A 26,889-nucleotide genomic window follows, 5' to 3' on the forward strand; every position below is an offset into this window, starting at 1 on the left:
TAAGACCTTCTGTATCAAGCATTGTCCCAGGGTCTGTGTGTTCTCAAAGCACAGCCCCAGCCCCAGGAAGACTAGGGCTATTGAGGCTGACTGCCAGTGCTAATCGTCACGCAGTGGGATAGGTGCTCTTACAGTGGTGTAGACACAGTTCTGAGTAAGTGAGTCCTTTCTACCTGGGGTAGGCGAAGATTTCTAGTGGAAGATATTTTTGTATTGGGCCTTCAAAATAAGCTCGAAGTAGCCAGATAATGAAGTATGAGGTGGGCAATTCAAACAACCTAATGATCCCTATAAATCGCCTAATGTATTCATTGCCTCTATGTGCCATAACTTCTGCATGCCATTCATTCATTTGATCATTTGTTTATCCATTAAGTTATGTCATTAAGCTTCCAATCTCTATTACATAGTCAGCCATTTGCTAGCTGTGGTATAAATGAGGAACCAAACTGATGACATGCTTCCCTTCCGTTTGGATGTCAGTACCAACGGCTAAAATTAAAGAATAAATATTACAGTCCAAGCTTTTTAAATTACAAAATATTTGAGTTATTCTATTTAAATAAGAAATGATCTGGTTTTGAACTAACATACTTAATCGTATTATAAAGTGAACAAGAACAGTTGGAGGTTAGATGATGAATTGGATCATAGTACAGAACCTGATCAGAAAAACAAATAAATAGAACAAAATTCTTTTGGTGCTTGATTTATCTACTTGTTTCCATACTATCTAAATAATTACACTAACTACAATTTGGGAAGTATACAGGAGACTTTTAGATATGTTACCTTGTTTGGTGCTGACATCATCCTGGGAAGTATGTAGAGTTTCTGTCTTTTTCAAAAGCACGGGTAGACTAGGTGACAGGACTCCACCTAGAGTCTAGCTTTCTTTCCACCATGTTTTAATGTACCTTAAGAAAGCTCTGATATTCCTAGATGCCTCTCAATCTCTATTTTTTCTTATGATATATATTTTTATTACTTTAAAATAACTTTTTCTTACTTAGCTTCCTTTAACTGACAGACAGGATTTTCATTTTCCTCCAGTAAAATAAGTAAAACAGTGAGGTAATGTAGCTACCAAAATAAAAATGTTTATCGTTCCCAATATGGTCAATTTTGGCAACTATGAAGATAGCCATTTTTTCCTGGAAACATGAATTGGATTACTTATGTTTAGTTGCAAATGGAAAATTATATTTTCCCTATCAGGGTAAAAATATACTTGTTGGCTGTTTAAGAAAGTAAATACTCTAACAAAAGAAATAACTAATAATAAACTCAGACCTAATTGTAACTCTTGGCATGCTATTCCCTTGTCAGAACAATCATAAATTACAGAGAATAGAGAGCAAAGATGCTAATCTTGTCAACCTCAAAATGCCACAGATCTAAAAAACAATGATAGTAGCATGTATCAATATTTAAAGCAAACCCTCTTGATCCTCTTATCAGCATAATCCAAGGATTGCCACTAAGTTAACGTTAAATCTTTACCCTAAGAGAGCATCACACAAAGCACGTGTTGTCTTGTGGCCAAAGAACAGTCCATTTATTGCAACTCACTTTTGTTGAGCATCCACTATGTAAACCCACCAAACAAACACACAGTATCACATCTGTAAATCTCAGAGTTTGACACAACCACTAGACTATTAGTGTTTCCAATTTTGGGGACAGTTGTCAATCAACCCCCAACATACCGATTTTCAACATACCACTGAGGTAACAAATCATTAAAAGCAAGATAACCTAGATCAAAATAGATTATTAAGGACTTCTGGAGCTTTTTTCTTTTTTAAGATGGAGTCTTGCTCTGTTACCCAGGCTGGAGTGCAGTGGTGTGATCTTGATCTCAGCTCACTGCTACCTCTGTCTCCCAGGTTCAAGTGATTCTCCTAGCCTTCCAAGTAGCTGGGATTGCAGGCGCCTTCCACCATGCCCAGCTAATTTTTGTATTTTTAGTAGAGATAGGGTTTCACTGTGCTGGCAAGACTGCTCTTGAACTCTTGAACTTGTGATCTGCCCACTTTGGCCTCCCAAAGTGTTGGGAGTACAAGCTTGAGCCACTGCACCCGGCCTGGAGCTATTTTTAAAATTGATATATACTTGATATCTATTGAGATGCATAGGTCTTAGATATGTAGTTCATTCAATTTGCCAGATGCCAAAACACATGCAACTCACACCCCTACTGAGACATAAAACATCTCCATCTTCGCAGAAAGTTCCTTATGTCCCTTTGCGGTCAATCCTACCCACCACATGAAGACTCAGCTGTGAATCTGCTTTCTGTAACTGTAGTTTTACTTTATTTTACTATGGTTTTACTTTATTTTAAATATCATAGGTTTATAAGTAAACAACCTTTAGTGGTTAGCGTCTTAGCATAGTGCTTTTTCGTCCTCTCCATGTCGTTGCATGTATAGATTGTTTCTTTTATTGCTGAGTCATATTTCATTGCATGATTATCCTACAGTTTATTCTCCTTCTGATGACCTGAGTTGTTTTCATCTTGGATCAATTTTAGTTTGAAAATTTGTCTACAAAATCTGCCATTCTTACAGTCCCTGTTACGGGAGGCCTGCTAATGACAGTCCTTTGGAGCATCTCATTTTTCCACACTCATTTTCATAGAGCTGTTTTCTTTCTTATAATCTATTGATTAGATCCCATTTGTCTATTTTGGCTTTTGTTGCCATTGTTCTTGGTGTTATAGTCATGAAGTCCTTGCCTATGCCTATGTCCTGAATGGTATTGCCTAGGTTTTCCCCTAGGGTTTTTATGGTGTTAGGTCTTATATTTAAATCTTTAATCCATTGGGAGTTAATTTTTGTATAAGGTGTAAGGAAGGGGTCCAGATTCAGCTTTCTGCACATGGCTAGCCAGTTTTCCCAACACCATATATTAAACAGGGAATCCTTGCTTATTTTTGTCAGATTTGTCAAAGATCAGATGGTTGTAGATGGGTGGTGATACTTCCGAGGCCTCTGTTCTGTTCCATTGATCTATATCTCTATTTTGGTACCAGAACCATGCTGTTTTGATTACTGTACCCTTGTAGTATAGTTTGAAGTCATGTATCATGAAGCCTCCAGCTTTGTTCTTTTTGCTTAGGATTGTCATGGCTATGTGGGCTCTTTATTGTTTCTATATGAAGTTTAAGGTGGTTTTTTCCACTTCTGTGTGGAAGGTCAATGGTACCTTGATGGGGATAGCATTGAATATATAAATTAGTTTGGGCAGTATGGCCATTTTCAGGATACTGATTCTTCCTAACCATGAGCATGGAATGTTTTTCCATCTGTTTGCGTCCTCTCTTATTTCCTTGGGCAGTTGTATGTAGTTCTTGAAGAGGTCCTTCACATACTTTATTAGTTGAATTCCTAGGTATTTTATTCTCTTTTTAGCAATTGTAAATGGGAGTTCACTCATGATTTTGCTCTCTGCTTGTCTGTTATTGGTGTATAGGAATGCTTGTGATTATTGCACATTGATTTTGTATGCTGAGACTTTTCTGAAGTTACTTATCAGCTTAAGGAGGTTTTGGACTGAGACGATGGTGTCTTCTAAATATACGATCATGTCATCTGCAAATAGAGACAATTTGACTTGCTCCTTTCCTAATTGAATACCCTTTATTTCTTTTCCTTGACCGATTACTCTGGCTGGAACTTCCAATACTATATTGAATAGGAGTGGTGAAAGAGGGCATCCTTGGCTAGTGCCAGTTTTCAAAGGGAATGCTTCCAGTTTTTGCCCACTCAGGATGATATTCACTGTGGGTTTGTTGTAAATAGCTTTTATTATTTTGAGATACAATCCATTGATACCTAGTTTATTGAGAGTTTTTAGCATAAAGTGCTGTTGAATTTTGTCAAAGGCCTTCTCTGCATCTATTAAGATAATCATGTGGTTTTTGTCTTCTGTTCTGTTTATGTGATGGATTACGTTTATAGATTTATGTATGTTGAACCAGACTTGCATCCCCAGGATGAAACCTACCTGATGGTGGTGGATAAGATTTTTGATGCGCTGTTCCATTTGGTTTGCCAGTATTTTATTGGAGATATTTGCAATGATGTTCATCATGGATATTGGCCTGAAATTTTCTTTTTTAGTTGTGTCTCTGCCAGGTTTTGGTATCAGGATGATGTTGGTCTCATAAAATGAGTTAGGGAGGATTCCCTCTTTTTGTATTGTTTGGAAAAGTTTCAGAAGTAATGGTATTGCTCCTCTTTGTATGTCTGGTAGAATTTGGCTATGAACTCATCTGGACCTGGACTTTTTTTGGTTGGTAGGCTATTAATTGCTGCCTCAACTTCAGACCTTATTATTGGTCTATTCAGGGATTCAACTTCTTCCTGGGTTAGACTTGGGAGGGTGTAAGTGCCCAGGAATTAATCCATTTCTTCTACATTTACTGGATTATGTGCATAGAGTTGTTTGTAGTAATCTCTGATGGTAGTTTGTATTTCTGTGGAATTGGTGGTGATATCTTCTTTATCATTTTTTATTGCATCTACTAGATTCTTCTCTCTTTTATATTAGTCTGGCTAGAGGTCTATCTATTTTATTTATCTTTTCAAAAAACCAGCTCCTGGATTTACTTATTTTTTTGAAGAGTTTTTTGTGTCTCTATCTCCTTCAGGTCTTCTCTGATCTTGGTTATTTCTTGTCTTCTGCTACCTTTTGAATTTGTTTTATCTTACTTCTCTAGTTCTTTTAATTGTGATGATAGGGTGTCGACTTTAGATCTTTCCTTGGTTCTCATGTGGGCATTTAGTGCTATAAATTTCCCTGTAGATACTGTTTTATGTGTGTCCCAGAGATTCGGGTACATTGTGTCTTAATTCTCAATGGTTTCGAAGAACATCTTTATTTCTGCCTTCATTTCATTATTTATAAGCTAGTCAAAGTCTCCAAGTCTATGTGCGGTTTTGAGTGAGTTTCTTAATCCTGAGTTCTAATTTGATTGCCCTGTGGTCTGAGAGACTGTTATGATTTCCATTCTTATGCATTTGCTGAGGAGTGATTTACTTCCAATTATGTGGTCAATTTTAGAGTAAATGTGATGTGGTGCTTAGAAGAATCTATATTCTGTGGATTTGTGGTGGAGAGTTCTGTAGATGTTCTATTAAGTCCACTTGATCCAGATGTGAGTTCAAGTCTTGGATATCCTTGTTAATTTTCTGTCTCATTGATCTGTCTAATATTGACAGTGGAGTGTTAAAGTCTCCCACTGTTACTGTATGGAAGTCTAAGTCTTTTTGTAGATTATTAAAAATTTGATTCATGTATCTGGATGCTCCTGTATTCGGTGCATATATATTTAGGATAGTTACCTCTTCTTTTTGCATTGATCCCTTTACCATTATATAATGCCCTTCTTTGTCTCTTTTGATTTTTGTTGGTTTAAAGTGGAAACCCTGTTTTTTTTTTTTTGCTCTCCATTTGCTTGGTAAATCATCCTCCATCCCATTATTTTGAGTTTATATGTGTCTTTGTACATGAGGTGGGTCTCCTGAATACAGCACACTGATAGGTCTTGACTCTTTATGTAGTTTGCAGTCTGTGTCTTTTGGTTGGGGCATTTAGCCCATTTACATTTAAGGTTAATATTGTTATGTGTGAATTCGATCCTGCCATTTTGATAATAACTGTTTGTTTTGCCCATTAATTGGCACAGTTTCTTCATTGTGTCGATGGTCTTTACCATTTGGTATGTTTTTGGAGTGACTGGTACTGGTTATTCCTTTCCGTGTTTAGTGTTTCTTTCAGGAGCTCTTATAAGGCAGGCCTGGTGGTGACTAAATGTCTCAGCAATTGCTTGTCTATAAAGGATTTTATTTCTCCTTCACTTATAAAGCTTAATTTGGCTGGATATGAAATTCTGGGTTCAAAGTTCTTTTCTTTAAGTATGTTGAATATTGGCCCCCACTCTCTTTTGGCTTGTAGGGTTTCTGCCAAGAGAGTCACTGTGAGTCTGATGTGCTTCCCTTTGTGGGTAACCCGACCTTTCTCTCTGGCTGCCTTTAGCAATTTTTCCTTCATTTCAACACTGATGAATCTGATGATTATGTGCCTTGGGGTTGCTCTTCTTAAGGAATATCTTTGTGGTGTTCTCTGTATTTCCTGGATTTAATATTGGCCTTCCCTGCTAGGCTGGGGAAGTTCTCCTGCATAATATCCTGAAGACTGTTTTCCAGCTTGGATTCATTCTCCCCGTCACATTCAGGTACACAGATCAAATGTAGATTAGGTCTTTTCATATAATCCCATATTTCTTGGAGTCTTTGTTCATTCCTTTTTGTTCTTTTGCCTCTAATCTTGCCTTCTCATTTTATTTCATTGAGTTGATCTTCAATCTCTGATATCCTTTCTTCTGCTTAATCAGTTTGGCTTTGAAATTTGTGTATGCTTCACAAAGTTCTTGTGCTGTGTTTCTCAGCTCTATCAAGTCATTTATGTTCTTCTCTAAGCTGATTATTCTAGTTAGCATTTCATCTAACCTTTTTTCAAGGTTCTTAGTTTCTTTGCATTGGGTTAGAATATGTTCCTTTAGCTCAGAGAACTTTCTTATTACCCACCTTCTGAAGCCTGCTTCTGTCAATTCATCAGACTCATTCTCCATCCAGTTTTGTTCCCTTGCTGGTGAGGAGTTGTGATCCCTTGGAGGACATGCCTTCTCAACAGTCTCCCAAAGTCTTAACTCATTCCAGCATTAATTCAAAAGTCCAAATCCAAAGTCTCATCTGAGACAAGGCAAATCCCTTCTACCTATGAGCCTGTGAAATATATATATATATATAAAAAAGCAAGTTAGTTACTTCCAAGATATGTATGATGTATGGGGACTAGGTTAATAGACCCATTCCAAGAGGGATAAATCTGCCAAAACAAAGGATCTATAGGTCCCATTAAGTCCCAAAACTAGCAGGGTAGACATTAAATCTTTAAGTTCCAAAATAATCTTCTTTGACTTCATGTCTCACATCCTGGCCACACTGATGCAAGCATAATGCCTCTGAAGACTTGAACTACTCTTCTCCTGTGGCTCTGCAGGGTACAGCCCTTGCAGCTGCTTTCATAGGCTGGTGTGGAGTGCCTGCAGCTTTTCCAGGTACACAGTACAAGCTGTTGGTGGAGCTATAATTCTGAGATGTGGAGGATGGTGGCCCTCTTTTCACAGCTTCACTAGAAAGTGACCCAGTGGGGACTCTGGGGGGCGGTTTTCAACACCACATGTTCCATTCACACTGCCCTAGTAGAGATTAGGGCTCAATCCCTGAAACAGACTTCTGCCTAGACATCCAGGCATTCCCATAGAGCCTCTGAAATCTAGGTGGAGGCTTCCAAGCCTCAACTCTTGCCTTCTTTGGACCCACTGACCCAACACCACATGGAAGCCACCAAGGCTTGGGCTTGTACCCTCTAAAGAAATTGCCTGATCTGAATTTTTTGTGCCTTTTAGCTATGGCTCAAGTTGGAGTGACTGGGATGCAGGGTGCCACGTCCCAAGGCTGCACAGAGCAGCAGGCCCCTAGGCCTAACCCACAAAACAATCTTTCTCTCTTAGATCTCTGGGCCTGTAATGGGAGGGGCTGCTGCATAGGTCTGAAATACCTTAGAGGCATTTTCCCCATTGTTGTGGCTATTAACATTCAGCTCCTGTTTACTTATGCATATTTCTGCAGCTGTATGAATTTCTTCTTAGAAAATGGAATTTTTTTTTCTACTACATGGACAGGCAGCAAATTTTCCAATCTTTTATGTTCTGCTTCTTTTTAAAATATAAGTTTCAGTTTCAGATAATCTTTTCATTCATATATATGAGTGTATGCTGTTAGAAGCAGCAAGGTTACATCTTCCATACTTTGCTGCTTAGACATTTCTTCCACCAGATACCCCAAATCATCTCTCTCAAGTTCAAAGTTCCACACATCTCTAGGGCAGGAGCAAAAAACCACCAGTCTCTTTACCAAAGCACAGCAAGAGTGACCTTTACTCCAGTTCCCAGTAAGTTCCTCATCTCCATCTGAGACCACCTCATCCTGGACTTCATTGCACACATCACTATCAGCATTTTGGTCAAAATCATTCAACAAGTCTCTCGTAAGTTTGAAACCTCCCCTCATCTTCCTGTCTTCCTTTGAGCCCTCCAAACTGCTCTAACCTCTGCCCATTATCCAGTTCCAAAGTTGTGATCACATTTCAGGTATTTTTGTAGCAATGCCCTACTTCTATAGCATTAATTATCTGTATTATTTTATTATCTTTATTTGCTATAAAGAACCACCTAAAACCGGGTAACTTATAAATAGAAGATTTTATTAGCTCATGGTTCTACAGACTGTACAGGAAACATGTGAGGGGAAGCTTTTGGAAACTTACAATCATGCTGAAAGGTGAAGAGGAAGCTGGTGCATTTTCAAATGGCTGAGCAGGTGAAAGAGGGGGGAGAGAGAGAGAGAGAGAATGAAGGGGAAAATTATACTTATTTTTAAACCACTAGATGTGAAAACTTACTCAAACAGCACTAGGGGGATATTGCTAAACCATTAGAAACCACCCCCATAATCCAATCACTTCCCACTAGACACCAACTCCAACACTCAGGGTCAGAAATCAACATGAGATTTGGATGGGGACACAGAGCTAAACCATATGAATAACTTATTATGGAAAAATCTTCTCAATAACACGATTTAATACATAAATTTTCCTTTTGCCAGCTAATTCTATACTATTCATTTAAATTGATTGCTATTTGATTATTCATTTCTGAATTATCTTGAATCCTGTCTCAGGTATCAGATCCCCTAAGAAGATTATTGCACTATTTTTAGGCTATTTTGACAGAGATATATTTCCAGACTGTCTTTTCCAGCTGCTGTTGTCTTATCTCTTTCTATCTTTCACTTTGTCTGCCTACCTATAAGCCCAAATCTGTACACTTAAAAATCTGTTCACCCTACTTAGTTTAAATTAAGGGGATTACTTATTTGTCTTTTCAAGCCTACTGCATCAAATAATCTCATCTCTTTTCCTGCTAATTGATGCAGTGAACATCTTTCAAGAGGCTTCAGACCTACTTTCCTAGAGAGGAAACCCAGCATTCTGGATCTGAAGATAAAGAAAAATTAGCAAGGCGAACTACAGCCATTGCTCTAAGGGACATTCTCAATTCCAGTGTTACAAGTATGCAAGTTTCTGTTTTGATGATAGGCTCCCTCTTCCTGTTACTTATTGTTTCACTTGGGTTTGGATTCTGGGGACAGCCTAAATATCACTCCTTCTGCTCTCCATGTTCTGAACCAATTAGGGCTTGTGGGCAGGTAGGCAATGGGATAGAGCTACGATGGAATAAGAGAGAGAGAGAGAGAGAGAGAGAGAGAAAGAATTCCTAGAATTCCCAGATGGGACCCCTAGATGCCATATCTTCAATGGTTTACATCTATTTAATATGCATTTGCCTGAACAACAACTGCATGTTAAACACTGTCCTAGGTACTGGATATACAACAAAGAACACAAGAATAGATTCTTTAGTTTTATGGGGCTAATATACAGTATTTAAATCTAAAAGGAAGTGTGGATAAGTAACATATAATGAACTTTACAATCAGCTATATACAAAATTGAATTCTGATTTCACAAATTATTGACTATGGTAAAATACATTTGGTTGTTTATTTTCGTAATTGTTTATCATGAGAGATAGCCAAAGAACATTTGAGAAGCATTATTATTATTATTATTATTTTGAGATGGAGTCTTGTTCTGTCACCCAGGCTAGAGTGCAGTAGCATGATCTCGGCTCACTGCAATCTCTGCCTCCTGTGTTCAGGTGATTCTCCTGCCTCAGGCTCCCAAGTAGCTGGTGTAAGGTATATTGCTGAGTTGAAATGAGGAAACTGAGGCCAGTGAGAAAAAATGAGATGCCAATTTATTCAGCTCTCAGGTGAGGTTCTGTGGTCCAGGAAGGGGCCAGAGAAGTCGCAATGGGCTTCTCAGGGCATGGGATTTTATAAGAAGTGGAGGTAGTTGATTGGTCATTGGGGAAACAAAGATCAGACAATTTCATTGGTAAGGAGATTTGATTGATTGTTAGGGAAACAAAGAGCAGACAGTTTCATTGGTCAGGGGGAGTTGAGATGCTGATGGGGTGAGTTGCCATTGGTAGTCAGGCGGGGCTGAGAAAACAAAGAGCAGACAGGTTCATTGGTGAGGAGGTTTGATTGATTGTTAGGGAAACAAAGAGCAGACAGTTTCATTGGTAGGCTGACTGGCTGGGGAGGTCAATGTTAAACTGCCGTTGGACAAATCTTTGGCGGGCTTTTTAAATTTTGAAGGGGTTGAGTGAGGAATGCAGGAGTGGGCGTGTGGAGCCTGCATGGAGAGACCAGATAGGAGCGGGTGTGGGGAGCCAGCACAGAGAGGCCAGATAGGAGCGGGTGTGGGGAGTCAGCATAGAGAGACCTGATAGGAGTGTGGGTGGGGAGCTAGCATAGAGAGAGATAAGTGTGTCCATTTGGCTCTTCAGCGAGGCAGCCGGCCTTACAGCTGGGATTATAGGAGCCCACCACTGTACCTGGCTAATTTTTGTATTTTTGTAGAGACAGAGTTTCACCATGTTGGCCAGGCTGGTCTCGAACTTCTGACCTTGTGATCCACCTGCCTTGGCCTCCCAAAGGGTTGGGATTACAAATGTGATCAACTGCACCTGACTGAAGCATTTTTAATTATAGAGTCAGAACAGTATAGTAGGAAAAACACTTTTGTGTATTGTCTTGATTTTAAATGATTATAATTTTTTATTTTATTTTTCCAAAAAAGCAAATTTAAAATTTTTAATATAATGGGTCTATGTGACATAAATGTTTTAAAGACTTAAAAATGAATTCAGAATGATTATGAAACTTTTTCTGCATCAATGAAATATACACAATGTATGTTTCAGACAAAATTAGGATTAGGAGTCAAAAGACTTGAGTGCTAATTCAATCCCAGGAACTACTGGTCTCTTGCATCTGGGAAAGTTATTAATTTTTTCAAGGCTCTCTTTCCTTGTCTGCATTCTAGAGAAATTTGTAGTACTTTGATGAAGATTGCTCAAAATCATAAAGGTGAAGAACCAAGCCCTGATACACCCTAGCTATTTAGTAACCTTCTGTTTCCTCTCTCTTCTGTCTTGTGACCCACTGTACTACTTAGTCCTCTCTACTCTTATAACAAGCATTGGACTCCTTTGGATTTATAGGGAGATTTGATAACGCATAGAGATGTGATACTTAGAAACCATGCTTCCAGGGGAAACAGAATCTCTTGACACCTTCCATTTACATTTACATATGCCTATGTTTACGTATCCACAGCTTCTCTGATCAGAAAATATAAGCTTTGCCTACATTAACTGTTAATCATATTCAAAACCATTTATGCCAAGTCTTTGCAGAATGTGGGGAGTATAATTTCATAACCAAACTATTTGAAATTCTAAATCAAAGAAGATATTTCAAACATGCAAATTGCTGACATTTGCCAATATATTTGTAAAATGCCAGTATAGCCAGAGGGAATTTGCCTATAAATGTTCCACATAACGTTCAAATAATGAATTCCTTGTATTAAACTACTCTAAAACATAATTACTAGTTGTAGGATCCCAAGGTTTTGCCTAACTCTTTTGATCCTCAATATGGAGAGAGAACTTAATCAATTTTAGTTGGCAGTATTTATGATGCTTACCTAGTTCATAATTCAAATCCCATGGAGAATGGAGCCTACAGTTTCAAATATAATAGAACTTTATCTAAAAGAATTTCACAGATCAAAAAATAAAGATATATGCTTGTTTATATCACCCCTAACAGTTTTTTAAAATGATAGTTATTGAATATTTTTACATTCCAGACATTGATCTAGAGTCAATTATACAATTTAGTACTCCCAATATCCTAATTTTGAAGTTGGAGAAATTTTCACCTAGCAAGTTGATTGACCGAAGGTCAAATGTGTATAAAATAGCAGAAAGAAGATAAAAATCCTAGATTCTAAGGTTTTTTGCCCAACATATCATGTTAGTAAGTAGCGATAGCAATATTTCCCCTAAGGTAAATACGCTCTAGAGGTCAGTTGAAGTGTAAACAGTTCAGTTCAGCAAAACTAAGTAGCGCTTACAATAGTCTCCTCCCTCCACCCTCCAGAAGTTAATTCACTGATTCATGCTAAGAAATTCTTTCAACACTTCTTATGTGCCAGGAAGACAAAGCATACACCTGAGACACAGGTAAGCAGTTCAAAGTCTGATTTTCAGTATTTTCATCTCTTTTGCCCAAATCAGCAATGTCTCTCACTGGTGAACAGATATGATCTAATCATGAATCATGTAGTATTAGTAAAAATAAGGGGACTACCTCTTGCTGTTTTAATTCACATCTTTATTAAATTTAGAGGGTACTTTAAGAAAGTTTTATCTTGTGGTAAAGAACCATTTGCAGTTAGCAATTACTTCATCCTCTCTGCAATGTCTTAATTGTTAAATTTAAGTTAAACCAAGTTTACCATGAAACTTTCAAAATCATTTAGAATGATTCCATTTTTGTCTGATTATCTCTTTGTGTTTCTAACTCTCTCATCACTTATTTATTTTATCCTTATTGTAAGGTATATTGCTGAGTTAAAATGAGGAAACTGAGGCCAGTGTAAAAAAATGAGAATCCAATTTATTCAGCTCCCGGGCGAGGTTCTGTGGTCCGGGAAGGGGCCAGAGAAGTCGCAATGGGCTTCTCAGGGCGTGGGGTTTTATAAGAAGTGGAGGTAGTTGATTGGTCATTGGGAAACAAAGAGCAGACAATTTCATTGGTAAGAAGATTTGATTGATTGTTAGGGAAACAAAGAGCAGACAGTTTCATTGGTAGGCTGACTGGCTGGGGAGGTTAATGTTAAACTGCCATTGGACAAATCTTCCGCGGCCTTTTTAAATTTTGAAAGGGTTGAGTGAGGAATGCAGGAGTGGGCGTGTGGAGCCTGCATGGAGAAACCAGATAGGAGCAGGTGTGGGGAGCCAGCACAGAGAGATAAGTGTGTCCATTTGGCTCTTCAGCGAGGCAGCCGGCCTTACATTCCGACCTTTTTGATGATATAGGACGTCGCTTCTTTCTGGCTACTTCCTGCTGAACAGGGGCGGAGTCGGAGGGGGTCAGTTGGCCGGTGCCTCAGTTGGGAGTTGGACGTAGGGGTGAAGTAGCATTTGATTTATTGCCACCCTGGAAATTTCTTTTATGCGAGCTTGTAAAAACCTAAGAAAGAATGTGACCAGCATTAGTAGAAGACAAACCACAATTAGGGGAATGACAACAGGAGCTAGCCAGGTGAATATGGGAGATTGCCACCAGTTAAGAGGAAAGTTTGCCGCACTTGGTGTTCTTCGGAGGTTTTCCTTGAGGCGATAGAGAGTATTGACATTTTCTTCTACTAGGCCTGTTTCATTGATGTAATAGCAACACTGTTCCTGGAGAAACAGACAGGTACCTCCTTTCTCCGCCGTTAGTAGGTCTAGGGCCCGTCGGTTTTGGAGAGTTACCTGGGCTAGTGACGTAATTTGTTGCTGAAGAGAGGCCAGAGAGGCAGCTGATGTTTCAATGGCCACATGGAGTTTGTTTTCTAGTTGAGCAGCTGAAGTGATACTGTAGCCTAAGGCTTTGCCTCCAATTCTAGCAGCTGCTAAAGAGGAGGCTAGGGAGAGGCCAACTACTATGGGGAGGAAGACAGCTCGTTTGTTTCGGCCCTGAGGGGAAGATGGAAGGAGGGATGGAAATTTAGCTTGCCTATACACCTCTAGTTGTGGGACTAGGGTGACGGGCACACAGGGGAATGGGGAGGAGGTTTTGATAATTTTGGTTAGGGTTCCATTACACTAAAAGTACCCCCCTTGAGGCACATGAAAGGAAGAGTTTATATTTACTGTGGTGTTGCACTTAAGGCTATGGTTGGTAGGTGTCCCATAACATAAAGAAAGAGAGTGGGAGTGTATTTTAAACAAGGGGATTCCCATTAAAGTGGTTTCAGGTCTTGTGGACTTTTGTGATAGGGTGAATCCCGTTTGGAGGGGAACTGCGGCTAAAGGGGAGGTGTTAAGAGAGGCACATAAAAAGCAGTGAGTGAAGTTTACGGTTTTGATTAAGTTTAACATGTTGGCTCCCTGCTGTACTAGAGTTAACTAGGAGAAAGGATGAGAGGTGTTATTTGAGGGTTTGATTTGGTTAGTTAGGGTGGCTTTATTTTTAGGATTGTATGGCTTACAGAGCTAAGTTGTTTTATAACTTTAGGGACAATGCAGGTATAGGACTGGAATATTAGCCATGTTCCCTGGGGGTATTTTTGGCTGCCGCATACAAGGGCTTAGCTAGAGTAGCGAAGTTAGGAATTTAGTGATGAAAAATCCCACAAATTTTAGAAAGGAGAGGATTTTGTTAGCTGTTTTGGGGGGCTGCAGTGCAAGTAGTGCCTTTTGACTGTTTTTAAGCCCTTAGTTTGGGGAGTAAGGTGAATACTTAAATAGATTACTGAGGTGACCAACAGCTGTGCTTTGGAGGGGGAAATCCGGTATTCCCTAGACCCAAGGAAATTAAAGAGAGCGTCAGTATGCTGTCGTGACATGGAGAGGGAAGGGCTGCAAAGCAGCAGGTTGTCCACGTACTGTAAGAGGAGACTAGGCTGAGGGGGGGCAAGAGGTTAGGTTAGCTGCTAATGCTTGTTTAAATATGTGAGGGCTGTCTCTAAAGCCCTGGGGCAGGACCGTCCAGGTTAACTGCTGTGAGAGGTTAGTGTCTGGATTGGTCTAAGTAAAGGCAAAGAGGAAATAGGACTTAGGGTGAAGAGGAATGGTAAAGAAAGCATTCTTGAGGTTAAGGACTGTAAAATGAGAAGTAGTGGAGGGAATGTTCGATAATAGTGTGTATGGATTGGGAACTACAGGGTGGAGGGGAATTACTGCCTCATTGATAAGGCGCAGGTCCTGAACCAGGTGAAAGCCGCACGGCTTTTGGACTGGCAAGATAGGAGTGTTGCAAGGGGAACTGGTAGGAATAAGGAGTCCCTGTGCCAGGAGTTAGGTGATAATAGGCTTTAGGCCCTGGCGGTGGGTTTTTGAGATGGGAAACTGAGGACGTGAGGGAAAGTTGGTAGCATTTTTAAGAAGTATTTTAACTGGCGTGTGATGTCTGGCCACTACAGGCTTAGAGATATTCCATACTAAGGGATTAACTATATTAGGAGGGATAGGGGGTTGAGATAAGGGGTTGAGCCCGGGCATAGGGTCAGTTAGGAGGGGCAGTAAGAGGCGAGTGGGTGATGGGTTTGAGTATGGGGGCCAGTAAGTTGGAGAGTGGCCCCCACAGTTTGGAGAATATTTTAATAGGGGAACTGGGCATGAGGGTATGATTAGAAAAGAGTGAGAAAAGGGGTGAATGGATGTCCCTCCAGGTAACAAGTTAGAGGATGGGTCTGGTTGGGACAGGAGGGCTTCCTGTTAATTCCCACAACCGAGACCTGGGAAGGTGTACTAGGCTCTGAATAGGAAGGCAATACAGAATAGGAAACCCCCATGTCCATTAAGAAGGAAATGGACTTACCCGCTCTTCGTAGCGCCCTGGGCTCAGCAAGGGTGATGGGGGTCTTCGAGTCCGGGTTGCGTTAATTATTCATGAGGCCAAGGAGTTCAAGTGAAGGGACTGCATCCTTTGGACTGGCCTGCCCCTCACATGGAGATGCAGGGGGTGAGCCTATAGTCCAGAATGGGCAGTCTACCTTCTAGTGTCCAGTTTATTTGCAGATTGGACAGGGTCCGGGAGGTGGACGTGGACAGGGGCACTGCCGGGCCCAGTGTCCCTCTTGGCCACATTTGAAGCAGGGCCTGGAGGGACCTTTGAAGCAGTCTGGGTGGGTTCTAGGGGACCTTTTTGGAGGAACTTTGAGGAGTTTTCTCCACCAGATGCTGGGCATGCTGCCGGCCTTAGGGCTGCTACGAAAGCTTGGGTTTGGAGGCTTACCTGTTGCTGTAAATGAGCCTGGGGAACGGCTTTAGCCTTTTCCTCTCGGCCATTAAAAAGTTTAAATGCTAAGTTTACCAGGTCTCGTGTGGGAGTTTTTCATATTTTATACTAGAATGCTTGGATGTAGGGAACCTCGGCCTACTTGCTGTTCCTTTGGCAAAAATTGTTTAAATTAGTGAGGACATTAAAGTTAAGTGTGCCCTCTGGAGGCCACTTGGACTGGTTGTTTAGCGGATACTGTGGCCAGGCTACGGTGGAGAGGAAGAGTAGCCTTTTGTTTTTTATAGAGAGGCCCAGCTTGGGTAGGTTTAGAACTATGCATTCCAGTGGTGACTTAGGGTTTGGGTGGGATTTTTGGTTACCCATGATTTTTTCTTTTTCTTTTTCTTTTTCTTTTTTTTTTTTTTTGTGAAACAGGAGGATTTTATTAAGGTGGCTACCGGCTTAGCAGATTAGCATTTTAATATTAAGCGCTTAACAAAGACAGGGCTTGGCTTTTTATACATGAAGTACACAGTGGCACTAAAACAAGTTTGCAGGCATAGAACAAAGGCAATTCATTAAGCAGTAATAGGTACTTAACTTAGGCTTACATGTGATAGTTGCTATGTGACCCAGATGTTTGCTATCTGTGTAGCTCAAGGATTTTAGCACAGGCCTTATCTATTTCTTTTTGATACAGTGTTTAGAAAGCTAGAGTCCTGCCTGCTTGGGCATTTTTTATGACCTTCACTGTAGAAACTTACAGTTATTAGCAATAGAGAACAAGAATACAAGAATTTGTAAACTTATAAAACCTGCAAAGCAGGATACAATTTTACTGGAAGGGAAAAAACTCACTCACACACTCACTCAGGAACAGAAGGAGAAACAGAAAGAGGAAACTGAAAATATTTAAACGGGAGCTGACTTGCCAAAGGGCGAGTTTTGGGGTTAGGAGCCAAGGTCTAACCCAGGCCTTAAGGGCCTGGAGGAGTAAACAGGGCTTCTGGTTACCCGAGTCTCTCCCGCTGCCGCAGAGATGACCGGTAGGCGTCCCGGACGACACTACCGGACACCGGAGAGGGTTCAGGAAGAAGGGGACGTCTCCCTCAGGTTCCTGACCCTCCGCAGACCCCTTACGGGGGGAAGACAAGAGCGTAGGGACGTCTCCTCTACACTCAGGTCCTCGAGGCGGAGCTGGAGCCCTGGGCCCTCAGCTGAACAGAGCCGGGGCCCTGGGCCCACGGCAGAGAGGAGTCCCTGACGCGGCCGCGGTTACAGACAGGGAGTCCGGAGTCAAGCAGCGGGAGAGGCTATGGGTAACAGAAGTCTTACCTTGCGGCGGAGTGGCTCCCTGGTCCAGCTTCAGGTGGAGGAGTCGGTTTCCCCTTTAGGAGGGGGTCTCACAACCCCTCCCGGGTTTCGGCACCAGCTGTAAGGTATATTGCTGAGTTAAAATGAGGAAACTGAGGCCAGTGTAAAAAAATGAGAATCCAATTTATTCAGCTCCCGGGCGAGGTTCTGTGGTCCGGGAAGGGGCCAGAGAAGTCGCAATGGGCTTCTCAGGGCGTGGGGTTTTATAAGAAGTGGAGGTAGTTGATTGGTCATTGGGAAACAAAGAGCAGACAATTTCATTGGTAAGAAGATTTGATTGATTGTTAGGGAAACAAAGAGCAGACAGTTTCATTGGTAGGCTGACTGGCTGGGGAGGTTAATGTTAAACTGCCATTGGACAAATCTTCCGTGGCCTTTTTAAATTTTGAAAGGGTTGAGTGAGGAATGCAGGAGTGGGCGTGTGGAGCCTGCATGGAGAAACCAGATAGGAGCAGGTGTGGGGAGCCAGCACAGAGAGATAAGTGTGTCCATTTGGCTCTTCAGCGAGGCAGCCGGCCTTACACTTATTACTCTCTCTTCACCACCCATTCATTTATTCATTCATTTCTCCATAAGCACTGCAATATACAAAAAGTCTTATTTACATATTTGCATAAACAAGATCTAAAATGATGTAGACAAACATTAATAAGCTGTCATATGGTGAAATTTAGTTTTTGCCTTTCTCTAACTTTTTTGGATTGTTACATATTGCCTGAATTTTTAACCAATATGATTTTTTATTTTAGCATTTTTACCAAAAAACCTATCTTTTTAAAAATGGAATGATTTCAAACTCTATAGATAAATATTTTAAAAATTGAAAGTATCAATTCAAAATTATTATGAACTCTTTCCTAAATTAATAAAATACATGTTACATATATTTCATGTATAATATAAAAAATACCTCTCAAACCTAAGTGGATTATAAACTAGATTAGATTTAGATAAAACAAGAGAAATAAATAGAAAATTCATAATATAACTCACTCCAAGTAATACAAGAGTTCTAAAATGATACAGTTGAGTTGATATATTGTATGCTACAATAAGCAAATATGTTCCGGTAGTGAATCGAAATAAGATTTTACTAAATTAGAAACTGAACTGGACTAATACTTAGTTAAAAACCCGGGCTTTTGCTTATAAGAGAAATACTAACAAGTTTCAGAAAACATTTTTCTTTTATTCAGAGTAATGTTGATTGCACAGATGTCAAAATAGCTCTTGTCAAGTTTAAAGTAATGTCTACATATTTCTTTTTTATTTTCACCATTATTGAGCATTTACTAAGTGTACATTATTTCATACTTTATAAGAATTCTCCCATGTACTCGTTTATCAACTGTAATATAAATAGTACTATATTCTCATTTTCAGATAAGTAAACAGGTTTTCAAGGGTGTTAAGTAATTGTTTCAAGGTTACAGAAACCTGCAAGGTGAAAAGAGTAGTTGGAAGTCAGTGTTTGCCCCAGCTCTAAACTCTTCCCCTTTCAAAAAACAAATTGTAATACTATTCTTAGACTCCATATTGGTTAAATTGTATGTATCAACTAGGCTAGGCGGTGGTGCCCAGTGGCTTAGCCAAACACTAGTTTAGATTTTGTTGTGAAGGTATTCTTTGTATGTGATTAACATATACAATTAGTTGTCTTTAATTAAAATAGTTTACCTCGTGCGACCTGTGTGAAGGCCTTAAGAGCAAAAGCTGAAGTGTCCAAAAGAATGATTCTGTTTCAAGATTATAACATATACATTCTCAGAGTTTCTAGCCTGAGGGCCTGCCCTACAAATTTCACATTATACACTACAACACCACTTCCTGAGTTTCTAGCCTTGTGACCTGCCCTGGGAATTCTATATTTGCCAGTTCCCATAATTGCATTAGACAATTTCTTAAAAAAAGTTTTTAGTAAACACACACACACACACACACACACACACACACACACACACACATATGATTATCCTTCTCTGTAGTACTCTGACAAATGGAGAGTCTATACAATATTTTTTACTTAGCTAGCTCATTTCAACTTCCTCAAGGTATCATTTGACTAATGTGTCAAATGTAATTAATAAGATTATATTTATAGATGGTGTATTTCAAATGGTCACTTTTAATGAAAGGTTACAAATGGAACCAGGTGTAGAAAATATCACTACCTGATGCAAAATATAAATATTTTGTACATTTTGGCTATATACTTGAAGCTAGCTTCTAAACAATTTTTCACAACTATTTAGTTGCTAGTAGAATTGTGTTCTATGTATATCTAAGTGTATTCATCCATTTTCATACTGCAGATAAAGACATACCCAAGACTGGGTAATTTGTACAACAAAAAGGGACTTACAGTTCCACGTGGCTGGGGAAGTCTCATAATCATGGCAGAGGCTAGGAAGAGCAAGTCACGTCTTATATGGATGGAAGCAGGCAAAGAGAGAGAGCTTGTGCAGGGAACTCCTCTTTTTAAAGCCATCAGATCTCATGTGACATATTCACTTTCACCAGAACAGCATGGGGAAGACTTGCCCCCATGATTCAATTACTTCGCACCAGATTGTGGGAATTCAAGATGAGATTTTGGTGGGGACATAGCCACCACTGGTACCTCCCAAATCTCATATCTTCATGTTTCAAAATCAATCATGCCTTCCCAACAGTCCTGCAGAGTCTCAATTCATTTCAGCATTAACTCAAAAGTCCACAGTCCAATGTCTTATGCAAGACAAGGGAAGTCCCTTCCGCCTATGAGCCTGTAAAATCAAAAGCAAGTTAATTACCTCCTAGATACAACAGGCGTACAGACATTGGATAAATACAGCCATTCCCAATGGGAAAAATTAGCCAAAACAAAGAGGCTACAGGCCACATGCAAGTCCTAAATCCAACAGGGCAGTAAAATACTAAAGCTCCAAAAGTATCTCCTTTGACTCCAAGTCTCACATCCAGGTCACGTCGATGCAAGAGGTGGGTTCCCATGGTCTTGGACAGCTCTGTCCCACTGTAGCTTTGCAGAATACAGCCTCCCTCTCAGCTACTTTCACAGGCTGACATTGGGTGTCTGCAGCTTTTCCAGGAGCACAGTGCAAGCTGTCAGTGAATCTACCATTCTGGGGTCTGGAAGATGGTGGCCCTCTTCTCCCAGCTCCACTAGGCAGTGCCCCAGTAGGGACTCTGTATAGTGGCTCTGACCCCACATTTCCCTTCCACACTGCCCTAGCAGAGGTTTTCCATGAGAGCCCTGCCCCTGTATCAAATTTCTGCCTAGACATCCAGGTGTTTCCATACATCTTCTGAAATCTAGGAGGACGTTCCCAAACCTCAATTCTAGACTTCTGTGTACCCTCAGGCTCAACACCACATGGAAGCTGCAAGGTCTTCAGGCTTCCACCCTCTGAAGCAACAGCCCAAGCTGTACCTTGGCCCCTTTTTGTCACAGCTGGAGTGGCTAGCACACAGGGCACTAAGTCCCTAGACTGCACACAGCATGGGGACCCTGGGCCTGGCCCACAATACCATTTTCTTCTAGGCCTCTAGGCCTATGATGGTAGAGGCTGCCATGAGTGAAGACCTCTGACCTGTCTTGGAGACATTTTCCCTATTGTTTTACGGATTAACATTTGGCTCCTCATTACTTATGCAAATTCCTGCAGCCAGTTTGAATTTCTCCTCAGAACATGGGGTTTTCTCTTGTATCACATGGTCAGGCTGCAAATTTTTTGAACTCTTATGCTCTGTTTCCCTTTTAAAACCGAATGCCTTTAACAAAACCCAAGTCACGTCGTGAATGCCTTACTGCTTAGAAATTTCTTCCACCAGATATCCTAAATCATCTCTCTCGAGTTCACAGTTCCATAAATCTTTAGGGCAGTGGCAAAATGTTGCCAGTGTATTTGCTAAAATATAACAAGAGTCACCTTTGCTCCAGTTCCCATCAAGTTCCTCATCTCCATCTGAGACCACTTTGGCCTGGACCTTATTTTTCATATCACTATCAGCATTTTTGTCAAAGCCATTCAATGGGTCTCTAGAAAGTTCTAAACTTTCTCAAACTTTCTCTCTTCTCCTGAGCCCTCCAAACTGTTCCAACCTCTGCCTGTTCCCGAGTTCCAAATTCACTTCTGCATCTTTGAGTATCTTTTAAGCAGCACTCCACTCTACTGGTATCAATTTGCTGTATTAGTCCATTTTCACATTGATGATAAAGACATACCTGAGACTGGGTAATTTATACAGGAAAACGGATTTAATTGGACTTACAGTTCCACATGGCTGGAGAAGACTCATAATCATGGTGGAAGGCAATGAAGAGTAGGTCACATCTTACATGGATGGCAGCAGGCAAAGAGAGAGAGCTTATGCAGGGAAACTCCTCTTTTTAAAACCAACATATCTTGTGAGACTTATTCACTATCACAAGAATAGCATGGGAAAGACTTGCCTCTATAATTCAATTACCTCCCACTGGGTTCTTCCCACAACATGTGGGAATTCAAGATGAGATTTTGGTGGGGACACAGCCAAACCATATCACTAAGTTGAATGTTTAAGGGTTGGGACCAACAGAAATATCTTTCACCCTACTTAATACCTAGTTGCAAAATGAAATGCAATTTGTGCCACAAAATTTCAGAATTAAATTATTTCATTTACAATCTCAATTAGCATTTTCCAAACTTTACTATTTGTATGTTACTTTATAATTTTTGACATAAACATTGCTACCTATACTCTGATTTACTTAATATAGTAGTTGCCCTTATCCTGGGATATGTTCCAAGACCCTCAGTGGATGCCTGAAACTCAAATAGTACTGAACTCTATAGATACTATGTTTTTTCTATAAATACATACTTATAATAAAGCTTAATTTATAAAATAGGCACAGTAAGAGATTAATAATAACTAATAAAAATAAAATAATTATAACGATATAATAAAAGTTAGATAATTGTGGTCTCTTTCTCTCTCTCTATCTCAAAATTGCTCATTTTACTGGACTTATCCTTCTTGTGATTTAAGAACTGGGTAGCATCTGTAGTGTGGTACCCTGGACAAAGGGAAGGTTTACATCCCTGGTGGGCTAACACTGGCCAGTGTGAGATTTCATAACACCACTCAGAATAGCACACAATTTCATCTTATGAGGGGTTTATTTCAGGAATTTTCCTTTTAATACTTTTGGATCACAATGGACCCCAGGCAACAGAAACCCTGCAAAGTGAAACAGCAGATAAGGGAGGACTGCTGTATTTTAAAGTTATCTCACATTTTACACATTTACTTAAAGAGTAAACTTTGTATTACTATCTTAAGTAAAAAAATCCAGACTCATTTGTCATAAATAAAAGGTAATAATAAAAATGAATATGAATATAACAAGTTCCACTGAATGACTGTTACCCATTAAATATTCTGGACCTGGGACCTCCCTTCACTTGGTTAAAGAGAAGATTACTAAGTGTTAAAGTTCTACTAGTTCTGAACTCAGTCTTTCTCTTACTGGAATTAAAAAAAGAGTGAAGGCAAACTCTCCCATTTAGTTAAGGTAACATGCTGGTTTGGGGAAAGGCAATCTGAAACATACAGTCTTTCAGCTCCCTGTTGGTCCCCTAAGGATGGGCCCTGGATCTGGAGCACTTCCTTACCAAGAGATACAGCGTTCTCACAGCCTGTGATGGACTTGTGTGGGAATGTCTTTCCCGTTTCAGACTCAGTCTTCACTTCTTTGTTCTGCTTAAGCATGTGCACTGTGCAGCACCTAGCCATCCCAACTGCTACATCTGTTCCCTATAGGGAGGGAACAAGGTCCTTCTATTGTGATACAAGAGGAATGCTGGATAATTCCCTTGCATTAGCTGCAGGAAGGGACCCACTGGCCACAGGGACTGGCGCCCACTCCTGAAGCCAATCTTGCTCTGTCGCTTCCCTATGTGAATAAAATGTTGTTCCATTCAGTGTTTGACTACGTTGTGTCTTCCTTAGTAACTCTGATAATGAGATAGAGTGGGCAGAATTGCTCAAACATCCATTCCTGGTAACAAGCAAGAGACGCCATTTACTTAACAGCTACCACCTAAAAGTCTCACACTTGGTAGAGAACAATTTAAATCAGTCCTCTGTCCTTTTATTTCATTTGGATGGACTCACTAAGTGGCTACCTGGTCTTTCCCTGACAACTCCAGAGACAAAGACTTCATGAGAAATTGATTCCCTTCTATTTATTGCTTTAATTCTGAGAATGCTTTTTCTTCCATTGAGCTAATGTCTATTTCTGTACCCATCAGTCTTAGATCAGCCATCTCTATTAAAGCCAAAAAGTCTAATCTCTCATTCACAAAAGTTTCTTTTTAACACTTCCGTCTTTTCTACCTCATCTTCTCACATGTTGTGACATCTTGTTGAATCCAAGTGCACATGGATTGCAGCCTTTATTATGCATAGATAAGAAACAAAGAGGAAAAGTAACTTCTTTATCAAAAAATTATTTTAGAAGGTAAAAGTTAAAAAAGTTTGTTTTTTGTTTTCTCTTCTTCCTGGAAGAGACTCTTATCATTTCTTTTGGTAGTGTAATTTTTAGGATTATAAAGAGATTGCTAAAGAGAATAAAGATTATTAAAGAGATTTAAGATTGTTAGAGAGATTAAAATAATAAATATAAAAATAGACTTATGCTAAGATTAGAGGTAACATGGACCAGCAGGAGGTAGGATGACATTTGTAACTCTGAAATAAATATGATACCTTTGCTGTGACGAGTGAATGTGGCAGAATTTAGTGCTCAGCTCTTAGCACATTGCCTAGTAAAGAGAAGATGCTCAGTAAATTTTCTGGACAAACACAGATACCCCAAGAGACTCATAAGATGACTTGGATTTTATTTAGTGAAGAATTTTGTAGTTTCATAATTTCCTTGTGTGAAATACTCTTAAACAAACTTCTTAAACAAAAAGCAGAAAGCCTAAAGTAAATCCAACTTGGCAATTAAATTACATATAAATGTATACAATTTTAAGTACAGATATAGTCATGGTGAATGAACAAAAATTCCGTTGAGGTAACCATTAGTTAGGAGTTCTTATGGTCTTCTTGAAAGGAAGGAAGAACAGAATGAGAAAGAAAAGAACAGAAGGCAGATAAGGTTAAAAACAACCTCTCTTGTTGCTCAGACCTACATCTACAAACATTTTGGACTAAACAATAAATAACAGTAATTACAATTCAACAACATTCTCAAAATATGAAATCAGAAGCTTCATATCAGTGGAGGCCAGGAAGCTGATACAGGTGAAGTTGCATGGTTTTAATTTCTGATCGATATCTCACGAGGGTAATTTGTCTATGATTTTGACATGGTTTGGATATTTGCCCAGCCAAAATCTCATGTTGAAATGTAATCCTCAATGTTGGTGATGGAGCCTTGTTGGAGATGATTGGCTCATGGGGGTGGGTTTCTCATAAATGGTTTAGCACCATCCCCTTGGTGATAGCCTTCCCATAGTGAGTGACTTCTCACAAGACCTGGCTGTTTAAACGTGTGTGGCACCTCACCCGGTACCTTTCTCCTGCTTTTGTCATGTATGTCTGCTCTCTCTTTGCCTTCCACCACAATTGGAAGTTTCCTGAGGTCTCCTCAGAAGCAGAATCTGCTATGCTTCCTGTATAGCCTGCAGAACCATGAGTCCATTAAACCTCTTAAAAAATATCCATTCTTAAGTATTTCTTTATAGCAATGCAAGAGCAGTGTAATACAGAAAATTGGCGTCAAGGAGTGGGCCATTCCTATAATAAAAATATGGAGGCAGCTTTGGAACTCAGTAACAGGCAGAGGTTGGAAGAGTTTGAAGGGATAAGAAGACAGGTGTAGGAAGGAATGTTTGGAACTTCTTGGAGACTGGTTGAATGGTTGTGAACAAAATGCTGATAGTGATATGGACACTGAAGTCCAATTGCAGAGGTTTCAGATGCAAATGAGGAGTTTATTGAGGACTGAAGCAAAAGTCACACATGTGTCTTAGCAGAGTTTGGTTGCATTGTACCCCTACCCAAGAGCTCTGTGGAGGTTTGAGCTTCAGAGTGATAATTTAGCATATCTGGTGAAAGACATTTATAAGCAGTTAAGCATTCATAATGTGGGCTGGCTGCTTCTAGCAACCTATACTCAGATACAGGAGCAAATAAATGACTTAAATTTGCAATTTATGTTTAAAAGGAAAACAGAGCATAAATGTTTGGAAAATTTGCAGACTGGCCATGTGGCAGAAAATAAAGCCCATTTTCAGAAGTTAAGCAGGCTGCTGAGCAACCCCTTGCTAGAGAAATTTGTATAACTAAAAAGAAAGCAAGTGGTGAAAGCCAAGGCAGTGGGCAAAGGGCCTCAAAGGCATTTCAGAGACCTTCAAGGAAGCCCTTCCCATCACAGTCCAGGAGGCCTAGGAGGAAACAATAATTTCCTGAGCCATATCCAGAGCACCATTGCCCTGTGTATCCTTGGAACACTGCTCTCCATCTGGCCACTCTGGCTCCAGCTTCAGCTTAAAGGGACCTGGGTATAGCTTGGGCTGCAGATCCAGAGGGTGGTTTCTTTCATGTGGATTTAAGTCTGTGGTGCACAGAGTGCAAGAATTGAGGTTTGGGAGCCTAGATTTCAGAGGATGTATGGAAAAGCCTGGATGTCCAGGCAGAAGGCTGCTACAGAGGTAGATCCCTGGCAAAGAACCTCTGCTAGGGCTATGTGGAAAGGAAATGTGGGGTTGGAGCCCCCACACAGAGTCTCTGCAAAAGCAATGCTTAGTGGAGCTGTGGGAGAGGGACCACCAACCTCCAGACTCCAGAAAGATAAAGCCACTGGCAGCTTATACCTGCACATAAAAAAGTCACAAGTACACAACCCCAACCTGTGAGAGAAGCTGTGGGGCCTGAACACTGCAAAGCCACAGAGGTGGAGCTGCCCAAGGTTTTGGGAGTTTACTCCTCACAGCAGTGTTGTCTGGATGTGGTACGTGGAGTCAAAGGAGATCATTTTGGAATGTTAAGATTTAATAACTGCCCTGCTGGGTTTTGAACTTGGATGAGACCTGTGGCTCATTTCCTTTGGCTGATTCCTGCCTTTTGAAATGGCAGTGTTTACTTAATACCTCTGCTTCCATTGGATCTTAGAAATAGATAACTTGCTTTGATTTTACAGGCTCATAGGTAGAAGAAGATGAGCCTCAGAAGAGACTTTAGACTTGGACTTAGGACTTTTGAGTTAATGCTGGAATGAGTTATGACTTTGCGGGGACTATTAGGCAAAGATGATTGTATTTTGAATATGAGAAGTACGTGAAATTTAAGGGAACCCAGGGATGGAATAATATGGCTTAGATATTTGCCACACTCAAATTTCATGTTGAGGCGTAATCCCCAATGTTGGAGATGGATCCTGGTGGGAGGTAGTTGAATCATGGGGGTAGAC

The 26,889-nt window shown here is 40.2% G+C and overlaps 2 long non-coding RNA genes across 2 annotated transcripts in view; both read right to left on the minus strand.

Moving 5' to 3' along the window:
- LOC105730004 (uncharacterized) overlaps positions 1-26,889 on the minus strand; it is a 173,969-nt gene that overhangs the window by 15,484 nt on the left and 131,596 nt on the right. The gene's annotated exons all lie outside the window — the stretch shown is intronic.
- LOC135268873 (uncharacterized) lies at positions 12,715-17,937 on the minus strand. The gene is made up of 2 exons (XR_010337225.1): positions 13,404-17,937; positions 12,715-13,310 (listed from the first exon to the last, which is right to left on the minus strand). It is a non-coding gene; the product is annotated as an uncharacterized LOC135268873 (long non-coding RNA).

This window comes from Aotus nancymaae, unplaced genomic scaffold (assembly GCF_030222135.1).
Source record: "Aotus nancymaae isolate 86718 unplaced genomic scaffold, 86718_ANA_hifiasm-v0.15.2.pri h1tg000046l, whole genome shotgun sequence".
NCBI lineage: Eukaryota > Metazoa > Chordata > Mammalia > Primates > Aotidae > Aotus > Aotus nancymaae.